Here is a 4,725-nt window from a genome sequence, read left to right on the forward strand (position 1 = left end):
GCCAAAATGGAATTAAACACTGATGCACTTCCTTATCCTACCTTTTGTTGATAAAATACACCAGTGATAGACTAAGTCTAATGTATTAAGTACTCAGCAGAAGGAGCACTTAACATCCCTTTAAACCAGTTAAGTTGGGTTTAATTGATTTTTGTTAAGCTTACTAGATTTTCTTCCACACTGTGTACCAATTCTTCTGGTGGAAATCCTGCACATGAAACGAAAAAATGAAGGTCATATACATATTTCAAGAGCTGTGGGTATAATAGGCTATTTTACTTCAACACATATCATCAACATACATTCCCAAAATCTTTAGATCCACTCTGCATCTGCTTTGAATTGCTGTGGATGGGAAAGTGCAGATTTCTTCCATATGTATTTCTCTTGCTTAAAATATTTGCTGCTACATAGAACCAAATCATGAAACCCTTATTCATTATTTATTCTGTGAAAAGTTCATTTATTTCTGAAAGATTTCTGCATGAAGTTTTGGTAGTAGCTGGAACTTATGGATATGTTCTAACATCACAATTTAATATTAGATCCTCTTGTAGGATGTCTGGCCTGGATTGATCCTACCTGGCTGCAGGTACCCACATTAAGAACTTTGTTGTTTTATATTTCTTCTATAATAATTTAATGTCTGGGTTACCTTGTGGAATTGCTTGTCTTTCCCTAATTGCTTAGAAGGAATTTAGGATGACAAGGCTCCTAATTTAGTCCTTGAATACAGGAGAATAAAAAGCTAGCTGAGCCCAAAAGAGGGCTTAGCTTGTAACAAGGGGATGGAAGATAGATCTCTAATTGTAGAAAGGGTGTCCTTCACTCTAGAAATTATTTAGTATAGGTGAAGAATTGTTCACATGGAAACATATTAAGAAATATCAAACAATTCAGTTTTTTTGTTTTATTTTTTTTCAGAAAGTCTGTATCACTAGGAAGTAGGCAATTTGCAGGTCAAACATCCAAAAAATGTAGCTTTTTCTCAGGATTTTGGTGTAACACAAGTGCCAATTAATGAGTTGAATTGCTGTGTTTACCAAACTTATACAGAAGCTTTATTTATATTTTCAAGTGATTTGGGTATAGAATTGATTCTTATTTTAATGTTTCTGGGAAAAGTAATTAGAAACAGAGCTTTTCCATTTTTACAGCTTTTCAACTGTCCTTGCCTGTCTTTTCATCTTAGCAGCACAATGAATGCAGTTCAGCAAAGAAGTTTGTTGGATTTTTAAAAACTTCAATTAGCTTATTCAAATCTTGGTCTTAGTTTGTGTTTCTCTTCTCAGTAATGGTGCCTGATAAGTCTTTCTAAATATAGTTGAACAAGCTAAAAGACCACATATCAGTTAACAAAGAAACATAAAATCATCTCTATTTCATCTAAGCAAATATGGACGTTAAAACAGCTAGGCCCCCAACTGCTTTACATTTCTAACTTAAGAAATAGAAATGTGATACATGCTGAGAAGATCTGACTGCAGGAAGCTGTTAAAATAATGAACAATTTATTTTGAGGGATAATAAGGGTTTAGGTCTGACTGCCTACAATGAGGAAAAACAAAAGTAATACAATTAAAGTATAGGAAATTACACTGGTGTGAAATCAGTGCAAATGAGCTCAGAAAAAAAGGTTCTAAATGTATTTTCTGCTTCAAATCTATCGATAAACAAAGTTGAATTTTTCAGGTAATACAAAAAGGTTGTATAATCGTGTATATTAGGATTAATTCTATAGCTTTTCCACTGTTCATGGAAAGTGCCTCAGCTTTATTGCTTATATCTGAGGCCTGGTCCTTTAACTATACTGTTCACCTTGAAATGGACTCTATTCAAGTGAAAGCATTACAGCTTGTAGACTCACTGAGGTAGATAATATTTGAAGGGCTCAGCCTTAAACTGATGAGTTGGTTTTTAAAAAGTCCACATTAGATTAAAACACAGTTATGACTTTATGGTTTAAAACAAAGTAGCTCATTTTCCTATTTACAATCAATTCACACAAAAATTGAAGTATATATAAATACTTTACGATGAATTTAAATCCTATTATAGAAGTCTTGTATGTCAAAACACCCAAAAAGTTTGTTTTTATATCTTTTTCTCTTGGGTTATGGAAAAATTCTAGAGAGTACTTTGTCATCCTATTATTCTCTGTGTAGCAACAAATGAAAATGTCGGATAAAAGCATTCTATTTTTACCTAGAAGAAGGCTAAAAGTAAAAAAGAAAAAAATAAATCTATAATATAAAAGCTCAAACATTCTTTATAGGTTTCATCAGGTCACTTCACTGTGTAATGTACTGTCATGTCACCTCAGATACAATGGGAAAGGATTTGGCATGATGTCACCTGAGATCATTATGGTCAGGACAGACTCTCTCTACCTTAGAAAAAAAAAATATGACAGTTATAAGACACTGGGGAGAAAAAAACGTAGTTTCTGGTATTTCTCACTTGCAAATATTTAGAAGAGCATTTCATAATATGGCAAAATTTAGCCAGTATTTTCCACAATGGTGTAGGTTCCACCCTTCACTAGAAACAGTTATTTTTCTAGGAAAAAAACCCAACTTGATTAAACCAAAGAAGATTCTCCTCTAATCGGTAGAATATGTTGCCCAGTGACAAGGCACCATGTGTCTCTCTCCCGGTATTGTTGAAGAAGCTAAAACTGGAATTTTATTCCTGTTTCCCATGATTTTGAGATATTGTTTTCAGATAGTTCTAAGTTGGGTATTCCAGTATGACAGTTATTCTGACAGGTTTGTTCTCAATTTCCCATGTATTGCAAAGGGGTCACATGTAGACCTGCAGAAGGCATCTTGAGTTAATGTAATTCTTAATGATGAAAACTAGCCCCAGGTCTCCAGTTCAGAGTGGCATTAGCTGTATATTTTTTTCTTACAAGAAAACATCATAAGGATATCAGCTCTTGCTCCTTGCTCCTTTTTTTACACTGCTGGTGGAAGTAAACTTAAAATTCACACATGACACTATAGTTCCTGAAATTATTGTGTTACATATACATCTCAGTTAAATTTATATATATAAGTTGTAATTTAAAATAACTGGAATTGGTTTCAGCTACTAAAAATCTGTATGGCACCCTATGCGAGTCACATTATGTAAAGTCCTATATGTCACATAATATAAATAGAAAACTAAAACTTGTTTTTGTCTAGGCAGCTGTTTTCAAGCTAATCATAAATGAAATAACTTGGCACAACTAACTGCTTCTGTTGTTGTGGGCCATTCTTACCAAAACAAACTAAATTCGAAAATCATCTGTTCAAAGGTAGACAACTAGAAGTTTTTTAGGCTAATTTGACATTGTTCTGGCTTGTGTTCAGCATTCTGGTTTCTGGCAGAGGAAAGATAAAAGCCCACTGGGAGAGAGAACAAGGGGATGTTTTTTTTCCTTATCTATTTATAATAGTACCAAAGAAATCACTTTTAGAAAACCAGCTAATCCTGAAGTCTTGAGGAGAAAGTGACAAAAAGTCATCCTTTGCTGCACAGATGGTTCATGACAAACACAGCAGGAGCAACAGCAAAGCATTAATTTGTTCAGTTCAAGAGATCTGCTAGTCTGCTGGTAGTGTCACAAGAAATATAGCTGAACAGGTAGAAGCAGAGAGCTTCAGATTCAACTGTTTTATATCTTAGCTAAACTTTTCTCTAAGTTTTGTATCATTGCTGTCTTAATCCATAAGCATGTTTAAATTTTAAATATGCTTCTAAATTAATTTTTAATAAGATTGTACTCCTTCATGAATGAGAAATGTTCTGTGCAGTGAAATCAAAGGCAATCTGAATGCCAAAAAGATACATGGATAAATAAATAAATGAAGATGATTACTGTTTGTGTATTTGTTTTTAATGTCTCAGTCATCAATGAGTTTAAATTATACAGATTCTTTGTATGCGTTATATCACCTAATATTCGACAATCATTGTGTATGTCTGCAATATTTTGTAGCACAACCATTACCAAAATATCAGCTTATTAAAAAATTAATGAAATGTTTATTTCTGATCTTCAGATTTTGGGGACTACATTTAATCATTACATAGTCATGAAATACATGGATCCTTGGAGTGGTAGATACACGTGTGGAATAAATAAACTACTGTGACCCAATCTATGTTCTACAAATGGATGATTGACATCTGTGCCGACAAAGAGGGACAATATTAATGGCCACCATACACAACTGCAGGCTTCCACAGTCCAATTTTTCAAGCTCGTATTTTCGGAAACATTAATTTAAAAAATTATTTTTTTAAAGAAGAACTTTCTTTAATGAAGAACTTGTATTTAACATATGGCTTTGTATTTATACACATATATTTGTAATAAATGATACCATATTACTTTTATGTTTATAGGTGCAGGGCATAGAGTTCATATGATCAAACAAGGTATGCAAAAGTGATTGTTTTTTTACCTCCAGGTACTTGACAAAAGGCCTGTACATAGAGTTACTGGAAGAAAAAAAAACAACATGAGGTTTCATATGTCCTCCCCTAGCCTTAGTGTTTGCTACTACCTAACTCTAGACCATTGCTCTTAATTCACTTCCTGAACCCGGATCTTTCAGACACCACTGTGGATTCTGTTTGAAGGACTAGAAAGCTGAAGTTCAGCCATAGATCATTTCAATTTTTTTAACACTCTGGTTTAATTCCTGAACTCATTCTTGAACCACATCTTGACAG

General features: G+C 33.5%; 1 long non-coding RNA gene across 1 annotated transcript; it reads left to right on the forward strand.

Moving 5' to 3' along the window:
• Positions 1–475: 475 nt before the first annotated feature.
• Positions 476–4,183, forward strand: LOC133221359 (uncharacterized). Its single transcript, XR_009727987.1, has 3 exons — positions 476–592; positions 3,464–3,630; positions 4,050–4,183. It is a non-coding gene; the product is annotated as an uncharacterized LOC133221359 (long non-coding RNA).
• The last annotated feature ends 542 nt before the right edge of the window (positions 4,184–4,725 follow it).

Source organism: Neopsephotus bourkii, unplaced genomic scaffold (genome assembly GCF_033783945.1).
Source record: "Neopsephotus bourkii isolate Nb327-2 ecotype Australia unplaced genomic scaffold, CSIRO-AGI_Nbou_v1 NB_168, whole genome shotgun sequence".
NCBI lineage: Eukaryota > Metazoa > Chordata > Aves > Psittaciformes > Psittacidae > Neopsephotus > Neopsephotus bourkii.